This window comes from Electrophorus electricus, chromosome 1 (genome assembly GCF_013358815.1).
Source record: "Electrophorus electricus isolate fEleEle1 chromosome 1, fEleEle1.pri, whole genome shotgun sequence".
Classification (NCBI taxonomy): Eukaryota; Metazoa; Chordata; class Actinopteri; order Gymnotiformes; family Gymnotidae; genus Electrophorus; species Electrophorus electricus.
The window spans coordinates 14,833,981-14,846,480 of record NC_049535.1 but is presented as its reverse complement, the minus strand read 5'-3'; the positions used below and the strand labels follow the sequence as shown (position 1 = coordinate 14,846,480).

The 12,500-nt window shown below is 47.2% G+C and overlaps 1 long non-coding RNA gene across 2 annotated transcripts in view; it reads left to right on the top strand.

Annotated features, from left to right (window-relative positions):
* The window catches only part of LOC113583156, a 66,883-nt gene that overhangs the window by 17,928 nt on the left and 36,455 nt on the right, over window positions 1-12,500 (top strand). Inside the window, exon 3 of one of the 2 annotated variants that reach the window (XR_003411234.2) lies at window positions 2,717-2,982. The exons of the other annotated variant lie outside the window; for it this stretch is intronic. This is a non-coding gene — a long non-coding RNA (uncharacterized LOC113583156). Of the gene's footprint in view, window positions 1-2,716; window positions 2,983-12,500 lie in introns of those variants that run through there. 2 annotated transcript variants of the gene reach the window in all.

Genomic DNA, 12,500 nt, shown 5'->3' with positions numbered 1-12,500 from the left:
GGCATGTGGCGGGAGCTGCTTTGTTAACATAATCACGGCACATATGAGCAGCAGCTGCTGAACGCTGAGAGTTCATCCGCGCGGGAAACAGACCCCGCGAGCCTCCCTGGCTTTGAGTCTCTGACACATCTCAAAGCAAGTGGGGAAAGGAGAACAAAGAAAGAAAAAGAAAAGGTGGGATGAATTTGGGCGGACATCAACACGGGGTCACAGCGAGCCGCTCCGCGATTGTCAGCGGAGACTGCTGGGGACACCTTTGATCATGGACACTCTCTGTGCAAAGAAGTCAAAAGAGTCTCCTATCACCAGAGGCACTTCTGAACGAAGACAGGCGGAACCCCCGCGTGAGGCGGGAAGACGAGAAGCATCTGGCTGCAGGCTGAGAGAACGCAGGCCTCGTTTCCAAAGCCTTCAGCAGATCGGCTCTCGGAGGACGGGAGACGCAGACTGCCACCTTCAGCAAGGCCCCACATCAAGCGCGAGCCCCGCACTGAGACAATCAGGGAGATCGGGGTGTGCCAGTTACTGTGGCAGCTGACAGGAGGTCCCCCAGCATGGCAGGCACAGAGGTAGACCAAGGTACCATCATGAATGTGATATTAATTTAGAGGTGAATAATTTAGCAAATGGGGAGAGAGGGAGAGGGAGAGAGAGGGAGAGGGAGAGAGAGGGGTGGGAGAGGGAGAGGGGGGGGGGAGAGAGAGAAGCACCTCTGGGCTTTGTGCTTGGTGTGAAGTGAAGGAGGTGGGGGATGAAAAGAAGAAGGCAGAGAAAGACATAGAGACAGAGAGAGAGAGAGAGAGAGAGAGAGAGAGAGAGAGAGAGAAAGTGAGAGAGACAGAGAGAAAGTGAGAGAGAGAGAGAGAGAGAGAGAGAGAGAGAGAGACAGAGAGTGAGAAAGTGAGAGAGAGAGAAAGAGAGAGAGAGATAGAGAGAGACAGAGAGAGAGAGAGAGAGAGAGAAAGAGAGAGAAAATGAGAGAGTGCAAAATAAACTCTCCCAGACTAAAGCAACTGGAAGTTTCTCTCTTAAACTCCAGTGCTGTTTTTTTTTTTATAAATAAGTAACTGGAAAAAGATCAAAGTTGGAATCTGAAATTATTTCAGTGCCTCAGAATCGAAAGAGGAGTGTCAGTTGTATCGTGTGCAACATAAAGCCGATAGCGAATGATCCTTCTAACTGTACCAACCTCACAGGTACGTGCACGCCGGCCAGGTGCACGTGGCTTACCTGCTGACTGCCTGTCCAACAGAGTGACAGGATGTAAGAGGTGCCCAGTCAGCCGTCAGCCTGCAATGATGAAAGTGCTCGTGAAGAAAGAATGAAAACAGCTGTTAGTTACCTTTGACTAAGTAGCACAGTTGACCTTTCTCTCTTACACACACACACACACACACACACACACACACACACATCTGCCAACAATCTGTTTTGAGTCAGACAAAAAACTTTTGAATTGTCACTTTACAAAATATTTGCCTTAAGATACAAACCCCCTTCACCCTCTCAGGTTAGCGTGCGTGCGTGTGTGTGTTAAGGTTTCTATTGGAGTCTTTGAGGAGACTGAAGAGCCTCAGGCGTTTTGCTGGAGGTGATTTGTCTCTACGTTATCCCTGCATGAAGCCTTTTCTCTCTCTCTCTGAGGTGTCTCTCCCACTCAGTCCCTCACTTTTTCACTCTCTCTCTGGTGAATTCCAAAGCTCTAAAACAGCCTGCAAAAATAATAGAACGTGTAGCAACAGTATATGTCATTAAACTTCCCCAGTGAAACTGTTTAGTCTTTTCTGATGGAGAAAGCGGAACTCACCTCTGCCTTCTGTCTGTCTGTCTGTCTGTCTGTCTGTCTGTCTGACTGTCTGTCTGTCTGTCTGTCTGCCTGCCCAGGCCTGAATGTCGTTTCTCATCATTTAACACGTTTAGACCGAAATACCTTTTCCAAGTGTACAATCACTTGGTAGAAGTTTATTTCACAACGATGTGCTGAAGTGTGTAGGGGCGAGTGGGGATGACACTGAGGTGTTACAGAAACCCAAAATTCATGCCTATTTAAAAGCATATAGAGTAATAAGGACTGGTCTTACTAGCTTACCAAAGCACAGTGTCCAAAAAAGACCATTAGCATACATGCTAAGCTAACTAGCTGACTATGTCATGCAACCTAATAAAGGCAGACATGATAATGGAAAGCGTACTAAGAAAAGGAAAATTACACCTTAGGGACAGATACACCTTAGGGACAGATACACCTGAGGGACAGATACACCTGATGGACAATTACACCTGAGGGACAGATACACCTGAGGGACAGATACACCTGATGGACAATTACACCTGAGGGACAGATACACCTGAGGGACAGATACACCTGAGGGACAGTTACACCTGACGGACATATACACCTAAAGGACACTTGGAAAGATTGCTGTGACGTCATCTCTGATGGTCCTCTCCTGGTGTTCCAGGAGATTTTCTGGACTGGCGGATTTTGCAGTTTCAGGCTGATACTTTTGAATGTTTCAGGAATAAAAAAATAAAAAAATACTTTACGAGAAAAGGAGAAAATAATCTGTTTATGTAAAATGACAAGTTTGTTGTTTTTGGGACAAATCTGGTATACCAGGGGGTGCACCAAACCCCACGGTAACCCAAAACACACGTTGACGAGAGCGTAAATAAACTTCTGATTAAAGCAGAAATGTTCTCTGCTCTCTGGCAGGTTTGATGCCATGTGCAGTGATAACATTTGGACATCCAGGCACAGTTCCTGGGCAGTGACGACAACGTGTTTGTGAAGGCCCCCTGTGCACAGGATCAAGTCTGTGGCTTTCCCCACGGAGGCTAAGTCTTGACCTGGGTCAGATTGCAGCGTCGTGGGGGATTTCCCTAGTGGAACCCTAGTTCTCTCAGAAATTCAGTTCTCAGCGTTCACTACCGACATGAGAATACAAACAACTGGAAATGCGATGGCCACAGAAGTGATGTTCCATGGGAAGTCTGTGTTTATTCAGAGTGCGGTGTTCTGCATAAATGTGCTCCGCGGCTCTTGGAGTAGTCACATTCATGTCATAAACTCTGCTTGGTACAGTCTTCTAATGTTGTGCTACTACAACTAAGTACATTGTGAAAAATGTAGCATATTATGCATATTTTATCCTGCTGCTTCCTCTCTGGAGATGAGCACAAACCAGAGCACTGATCACTGTGGGCCTCTCCAGCTCTGACTCTCTGGCAGAGAAAGTTTCCCAGAGAGTCAGAGCGCTCTCTCTCTCTCTCACTCTCTCTCTCCCTCTCTCTCTCTCTCTCTCTTTGTACTGATCATCAGAGCAGATAGCTCTGTTAGTTGACTGGGGCTGTAACCTGGGTAATGTGGATGTTAAGGCGCAGTAATGTCCTCTACTCCATGTCGTAGCAGGCTTTGTGTTCCTGCCCCATGCTCCTGCCCCATATTTCGGCCCTGTGTTCCTGCCCCGTATTCCTGCCCCATGCTCTGACCCGAGTGCACCATTCCCATGAAGGTGCCTGCACCTGTGCAGAGTGAGTGCGAATGGGGAGGTAGAGCATGAGGATGGTCTATGGTGGTCGGAAGTGACGCCCATTGTGTAACAAGAACCCGCTGTACGGAACAACCTTCATCCTACTGCCTGAATGTTACTGGTGTGTCTTTGTGTGTGTGTTTGTCTAAGTGTGCATGCATGTGTGCAAGTGTATGTGTGTGTCCACAAGTGTATATGGATAGGTGCATGCGTGCGTGCGTGCGTGCGTGCGTCTGTCTGAGTGTATTAACTGTGATCCAGCCTCTCTGTCTCTTCAAAGCTCTGTCTGTGCTCAGTGGAAATCAATGAGGCGTTTTGATTAGTGCAGCTCTGGGAAGACCTGTGATTATTACCAATAAAGAGAATTAGATCAAATGATTTTTGACTTTGAAATTTGTGTTTAATCAAATTTGAGATAAAGTCATCAGTGAAATTGCTGTTGATTTATAAATAAGATAATTGTTGGCTTTCCAGTGCCTTCCACCGAACGGGGCTTTATAGCTTTAGTCAAACCACCTCGTTCAATTTTAAAATGACCTATTGAGTGCGAGTCTCTCTGGGGCAATGTCCTCGACGCCGCGCCCGCCCTGCGTGGTCTTCTCTTTTATGCCTCCGCCCGAGCGCGAGCCGCGTGTGTGGATGCGGCGGTGGGAGTTTGCTTTAGACCGTTATCTCCGCCGCATGCGTTGGAGATATCTCAGAGCCTTTTAAAGTTTCCAGCTCCTCGCCGTCCAAGCCTACGGGACATCGTTAATTCGGAGCTGATAATACGGCGGCAGATAAGTCCGCGTCCGCTCGGTGAGGGTTTTGTTTTAGGGAGAGCGAAGCAAAATACCCCTTATCAACCTCATCTGGTTTCATGTGTAATGCAGTGGGAGTAATACGTTGAACTTTTTTTTTTTTTTTTTGTCTTTACTTATGTGCGTGCATGCGCATGGATATATTTAGAGCTTTGACAAAATTTAATGACGTCAAAAATATTCGGAACTTTGTAATAGGCTGCCGATGTCAGCTGCAGTAGCCAGTACACTGCATAGTGGAAGTATGCCCAACCATCACCTTGCACTGTTTCCCAGCTTGAATTCCGACCGCCATCCCAACCTTCATCCCGGCGTCGGTGCGCTCCCAGGGTTGGGGCTCGGGGGTGGGGTGGTTGAGAGAGCGGCCCGCCCACGGCTGCTTCACGTCAGCGCTCGGAGGAACCAACCCACACGCCTTTTCTTTCTTTCCTCCCGGTCTTCCTCTGCGGTGGCCCGCTACGCTACTCCGCTTTGCCCAGCGGAGCCCACTTGTGTCTAAGAGTCCTCCTGTGGGCTCTAGTGTTTGCAGAGACTAATGGTGTTGCTGCCAGCCACTGAACAGGTCGTACTTAGCAAAAACAAGTCTTTACTCAGTATTAAACAGCTCGGTGTGTGCATAAAGGGTGGAATTTGCGTTTTCCCCATCTGACATCTGTGTACTCTTCTCGGAGTGGTTTGAGAGTTGTCCTATGTCACAGTTTTTGCAGTTTCTGTAGAGAGATACAGAGATTTCCGTTTACTGTTCCTTATTCTTTTCTGCATCTGTGAAGAAACACTGCTTAGGCTTGTGTGGGGAGTAATGAGCTATTATGAAGAGCTTGTTCACGTTAAGAACAGTTAAAGAAGAAAAGGTGAGGACTAACAAATGGTCCAGCAGCAGTGTCCCGTCGTTTTGTGGACGATAAAAAAAAAAGGTGCGACTGGTAGAAACGGAACAGGCCACACCCCTCTGCAGTTATCTGATTGGCTAGAGGAAAACGGCTCGTGTATATATTCAAAGACTTCCTCCAGACCTCCTCAGAATGGATGGGAGGTCTCTGTTGTGCCAGACTCTTAGTACTGCATATGACAGTGGAATGATAACATGCATTTAATGTTTACAATAAATTTACCATCATCTTTTGATTATATTTGTGTGTAAAAATCCTGGCCTGAATAAACACAAGCATACTCCCCTGCCCAGACGCGCGCGCACACACACACACACACACACCAGCTGCTGCAGGTCTCTGCTTGGCTGCGTAGCACTGGGTAGGTAGTGGAGGTCAGTTGTCTTTGTGGCCTAGCTGAGCCAGAGACAGCATCGCACCCCAGGAGGCCTGGTTTCTGGACTCGCCTGGATTACTGGCCCCTCACGTGAGACACTGCACACGCTGATCCAGCGGGACGGTGAGCCAACCTGCTTTTGGCTTAGTGCTGCGATGGGAACACCAGACTGCTAGCACACCTCTTCATCTTGCTAAACGGAGGCCAAGCTTTGCCACTCAGTAACACGCAGCACAGTGTGACTTTGGGCAAACTGGCACCTTGGTGTTACTCTAAAGGGAGCCTAAAAGAATTTTTAATGTTCACGTTCGAGTTTAGTAAACAGTGCACGGCCATTTGCCTGCACATGTTCATGATATTAATAAATGATATATGGTCGCAATATATAGACGCATTTGAAGCGTCTTCAACGTGTTCTGACTCTACAGCGGCTGTGTGCGTGTGTGGATGTGTGTTTCTGGTTTCTACACCTCAGGTTGCCCCTCTCTCTGTTTTGGAGTGCTTGTGTCTCTACTTTTGTGTGTGTGCGTATGGCTAGTTAGTCGATGGAAACGGTGAGAAGAGGAAAAACGAACCCCCTTTTCTTCAAACAAAACTAATTGGAAGGATTCCGCCGTACAACACACAATTATGGCGTCTCAGGGTTGCATTACTCGCTGAGGACGTGAAACGGGGACCTTTCCTCAATGTCTCTGTGTAGGAGTATCTGGGTTGTTTTGGCAGTCTTATCAGAAACTGCTCTAATTAACCTCAACTATATGAACCTTCTTTTATGTATGTAACCTACTTAATACTCAAATATACATCGTGTGATCTTTGAGGTAGAAAAAGAGGGAGTTGTCATTTTTTAAGTCTGTATTGAAATAATTGGGTCCCGTAAAAAAGGAAACCCAAAAAAGAGAGTCCACACTTTGCTTGTGACCTTCCAGCTGTGTTTTTTTCCTCAACAAAACTTATTTAATGTCCGGCTTTATTCATTACCTGGTTGGGATGTGTGTGTGAGTGAGTGTGTGAGTGTGTGTGTGTGTGTGTGTGTGTGTTGGACCCTCCAGAGATGACTTTGAAAGACTATCTCCAAGGCCTAATTAGAAATAACGTCTCCCCTTTTGAATTGTCAACTCTCACCTCAAACAGAAAAACCCAAGTCGTGCATTTTAAGCAGCTCACCAGCGTGAGTGTCTAACTTTGTTTTGACCTTAGTGGAATTCCTGTGATGAGTATAAAATGACTTTGTGACGTATGGATTTGGAACACACACTCGTTTGTGCCTTCTCTCCCTCTCACACACACACGCACAGGCTCAGTCTCTCTCTTTCTTTCTCTGTGTGTGTGTGTGTGTGTGTGTGTGTGTGTGAGATGACGCTGGAAAGGTTATTTTCCGCAGCTCAGCATGCTTCCTGTAAACATTACAATCCATCAGAGAAGAACAGAAAAAAGACAGTTTGTTTTCACACTTAAAGGAGACATGAAATAGAGTGTCCTTAACTTAATCACCACCTTGTTTCCCTACATTTACATATATTTGCATATTAATTGGACTACAGATTAAAACTGGTTTTGTAATTTTAATTAAGTGTCCACAAAGGTATATGATTAGAACTGTTTAAAATACAGGCTGACATAACTAGCAGCAAAAGGCTCCGGAGCAGTGTCTGCTCTCTCCCATCTCGCTAGATGGAGATTACTTTCAGGGAATGCCTGTTTTATGATAGTCATTTTTAATCTTTAGTAGATTATGCAGCCAAGTAGATGGGAGGGGTGGGGGCTGGGAGTGGGGAGTAGGGCGGGGTATCAAAATCATTTTCATTTTTCAAGATTTGTCTTCCATTCTGCTGATTTGCAGCACTTGACGAAAAAAGTCCTTTGTAGCATTTCCTGATTGCAAATTAAGAGCCTTAGCTGCAACTCTAAAGAATGGAATTTTGATTTAGTGAGTAAGTAAGCAAATTATGCAAATGGTTTTCGAAGTACACAGAGAGAGAGAGAGAGAGAGAGAGAGAGAGAGAGAGAGAGAGAGACAGAGACGCGGCAAGGAACGGTGCTGTCCGTCGCCGCGGCACCTAGCAAAGCCTTCCGCTTTGGAGATCCGCGGGCTGAAGCGTGAGCCGGAGCTCCCGGCACTGGGCGCCAGATTAAAGGAACCCGGGCAGCGCAGCGCGGTGCACCTCCAGCAGATTAACCCCGCTCTTGGCTAGCTGAGGTCATCATTCCGAGACAAGACGTCTGTGAGAAGGAGAGTAGCCAGGCTGTCGCCCAAAGCTTCGTAGCTTCAGAGTGAAGGTGCATTACCTTCAGAAGCGGGGGGGGGGGGAACATGCTTTCTTGGCTTTTCCAACCACTCCTCCATGTCACGGAAAGACTTATGCCCAATTTTCTGATGCAATTACACTGAAGTCAGGCTATCTTGCGGGCGACTTTAGGTGAAAGACGATATTGCTCCAGCGTTTGTTTGGTGTGGTCTGGAAACTTTTTGAAAGACATTTGGAAACATTTTCCCCATAAAATGCTTAACCGTTTAAGCAGTGGTATATGGTTTCTGTGCATACTTTCTGTCTCACATTGTCTCGGAGTAAAAGCAACTCCGGTTCGACTAAATCGGATCATGTGGACCTTTTTCGAAGGCGCTCTAAGTCCCGGGGAAACTCCCGCCGGCGAAGCTGACGAGGAAGACGCGGTGCTCGTCCTCCTCTTCCTCGGGGGCCCCCGGTGCTGTGTCCACATCACGATGTGTTTCTGCGGGGATGCGTGAGGGAAGGCAGCTGCACACGTGCGGCCGGTGCCGGCCTGCTCCACCAAACGTTCCGCTAGTCTGAGCTGCGCAACGGGCAAAACCGTCACAAGGTTCCTTCGCTCACCCTGGCGTTGCTTTTTTTTTTTTCTTTCTTTCCCCTCTGTTCCGTAAATTGCTGCTTCTTAGATTACTAAGCTGTCCTAATAGGTACAACCTGTGCCGAATGCGAGCACGGCTCGTCTTTCAGAAACGGAACGCATGTCCTCGTCGGTGATTTACGTGCGGCGGATCAGGGCTATCCGGCATGCTCGGCACTGTGCGATCCCGGGACCTCTGTCGTAAACACGCCCTAAACACCAGGCCCTGGTGCCAGTGCCTTAAATGTGGTTTCGATTGCTTCATCGTTGACATCAGATTCTTTCCATTTTCTATCTCTCTCTCTCTCTCTCTCTCTCTCTGTCTCCTTTTCCCTCTCAGATGGTCAAAAGCCAAGAATGTGAGTGACTCAGTGGAGGCGTGTTAAAGAGGGCTTTGCCTTGTTCGACATGACCCTAACACAGGGAGCAAATCTCTGGGCTGCTCACGGCAGTGCTGGCGTGTGGTACGAACCGGTAGTAGGAGCAACGCGTACTAATAAGGGCCACAGCAACAAACCCGTGGATTTTGATATCAGCTGTCATTCAAGCTTGGAAGGTTTTATTACCCTTTACTGTTTTACTGCAGCGTTTGACATGAATTAATTACACAGACTAACATAAGTTTACTTATAATTTTTTAGTGCTGGCAGTCTCAACTGTTGGGCTGGCCAATGTAGGCCTGTTAAAAATTAAGCAGCAAATCTTTTGGTCTTTACATTCATTGTTCTTTAAGGATTTAAGATATGACAGGGAATTTTTCACTTCTCGCACACAAATCCTGTGGCTGTGGTCCGCCCATGTTCTCTGAACATCATTCTAAAGTTTGAGAGCTTTGGCTAGACGTGTTACGTTTAGCTTTAAGTTAAAGGCCAGGAAGAGAAAAGAAACCCTGTGTATGCTTTACACTTCAGTTCCCATGTACTGTTACCACCTGGAGTCTTACCACCACAGCAATGCTTCCCAGAACAAGAGACAGAGGACAGATATATTGGACATTGTATATTGGACGTTGCAGTTATCATGTTACTTATTATGCCTGTGATGTGCCTTGCAATAACTTCGAAACCTTAAAGTAACACGGTTAAACATTCACCCAAAATTGACCAGAAATGTTCACATTGCATCATCCAAACGCTGCACATACCCACAGAGCGCTTTCCTGGAACCTCTGAGACGCTCACAGCCCATCATGTAAACAACAACAACAACAACAACAACAACAAAAACGCTGGGAATTGTTAGAGGACTTATTTGCAATGTGCATCTTGTGTTACCCATCGCAGCCTCAGCTAAAGATCGATTGGCCTATATTGAACAGCACTGGCACAGAGCGGAGCAGCTCCGCTTCTCTGTAGCCAGTGGCGATGAAGGACAGAAAACGCGGTGCTGTGCGAACGACGGCTGTCTCCGCTTTACGCGCTTTTCTAACTAAAACGGTCCGTAAACCTAAACCTTTTCTGCTCGTTAATGGAATTTGTCAACATGAAAAAGACATTATTGTTAGGCTGTCCTTCTTTTCCCTCCCCCCCTCCGCGAAATCCGCTGCCAAATTCAGATCCCGCTCTCCCGTGAACGTTTAGCGGTAGCTCGGGAGACCCGCGCTGCGTAATGAAATTACCTCCGCGCAAACAAATAAGGTCAGAGTCTCAAGGAGACGAGCTGGGGAGGCAGACTCGGCTAATTACGCACCAGGTTGTGCGGCGTGACAGCATCAGGGTATGAGTAATGGAACCCCGAACCAAAAATCATTTGCTAATATAATTTTAGCTTAATGCCAGTTTAATGTCGACGTGCGGGCCTATTGTCATTAACGCATAAACATTTCACTTGGGCTCTCGTTTTACGGGAAGACAAATTGAGATTTAAAAAGCCAAAATTGAAATCGGAGCCTTTTCAGCAGAGGTTGTTTTTGCTTACTGTGAGCGTTTTTGTATTCGGGGAGTTTTAGATGTTTAACTGTCTTAATCGTATTAAACAAAAGCCGTGGCTCTGACCGTTTTTCCCAAGCGTCTGTTTAGCCAAAACGTTATCATCTGCAATTAGTTTTACCTGCTTCCTATCGCTCCGGTGCATCGTATTACCTACACTGGAATGACCAAGCTTTTCTAATTATCGACCATGACTTATTTTAATTAGTTTACTCGGGCAGAATGCAGAGGGAGGGGGTTTGGGAATGTGTGTGTGTGTGGCTCGAGGCTGTCTCCGTGCGGTAGAGCAGGTCGGTATGATTTACCCATATGGCCACGCTCACAGTCTCCCGTTATAGATAGTCAGTCTACCTGTGTAAACCGACGCCATCCTTTCCTCCGTCCGACACACGCTACTGACAGGGAGGAAAGAATCGCTCTGTCAGCAGAAATCCTTCCACTATCTCCCTTCGCGCCCTTTCTTTCCATTACCACCTCGTTCAGTGTTCTGCAACGAGACAGAGTCCCCCGGCTGGGGCTATCAATAAAGCTGACAGGCTAAGCCGAAGACCACCTATGTCGCCCCGCCGCGTTTGGCTCCGAGGGGACCTGCTGAGTGCGGACTGTTGTGGTCGTATTTCACGACCACCCCCACCGCCCACGCCCATGCCCACGCCCTGCTGACACGGCGAGTGCGCGGTAATCCCCGCCAATCTGAGCACACACACCGTGGGATTATCACCGTCAGTGAGGTAAAAAGAAGGCCCGAGGTAAATTATGACTGAGAGGCTATGGATTTGGTGTAATCTGCTCAGTTTAGGCACACTGGAAGATGAGATTTAGTGTTGTTTCCGCTTTTTTCCCCTTTCTGTTCCTTAAAAAAAATAAATAAATCGGAGACAGAGAGATGCTAATTGGTTCTAATTAGCATGGCTGTGTAACAATGCACGGTTGGCTGACAGCAATAAGACCCCGCCCCCTACTTAGCATTATTGCATATTCACTCTTCATATTTTCTCTTCTAACCAGCAGAACGAGTATTGAGCTCAAGCTTCAATAGCAACATTTAGCTGTTTATGTTTAGGCGGGCAGACAGCGCTTCGACTTGTATTTGAAGCAGACATTTAGCAGACAAGGTGGCAGGGGAATTAATCCATGGCAAAAACACAGAGAGAGAGAGAAGATATATTATGGAATGTATCCCATACATTCCCTGCAGATTAAACTTCCAGATTAAAGATCCAGAAACTGCTTACATTATCAGCAAACTGCACTCTGTTCAGATTATCTCAGCTTTCTTTCCCAAGAACACTATAAATGCTAACAACAACAAACATATAAACAACGTTAATGAAAAGTGTTGATTGCTATCTGCACAGATAATCCCCAATTGAGGCAACACCAAAAGGTGTGTGTGTGTGTGTGTGTGTGTGTGTGTGTTTATGGCACACTGCATTTATGGCACTCATCACGCACTGCAGCTGCTAATGGTCGCCTTTGCCAGCATACCTGACGCTTAGCACAGTTGTGGCTATGTTGCTCATTCAGGACTGTGTTGTCACAACTCAGCACCCTTGACGTGTGTGCAATAATTACTTAGGTGTCAAACCTCACGGTAGTCACAAGACACAGCTCCTGGAGTTTACAGTGTGTGGCAAATTGCATGAGTCCCTTTCTAGCGATTCTGACACAAGATCCACACAGGAGATGGTGGGGTCGGGGGATGGGCGGTTGCCATGCAGAATCCATCAGAGGTGTGTGGGCACGGAATTGCGCTGAGAGCATGTATCAGTGGTGATGTCCTTCCTATACCAAGGCCCATGGAAAGGGCTGAGTTTAAGAACTCTCAGTTCCTTCCTCTCTGTCAGCAGCAGAAGGGTTTGGGTGATCTCTCTCTCTCTCTCTCTCTCTCTCTCTGTCTGTCTGAGCAGGCTAAACAGCCAAACCACTCAGAACCTGGAACCCTCTGTGGGGGTGGAGGGTGTTTAGGAGCTGCTGGTGGTTGTGTTATTCCTCATGGGCGATGACAAATCCCATATGTCCCTGACACTGCAGTGGCCCTAATCCGCCCAGCGCCACACTGGCTCTTCCTGCCTGACCTGGAGCTGCGTCCAGTACAGGATATA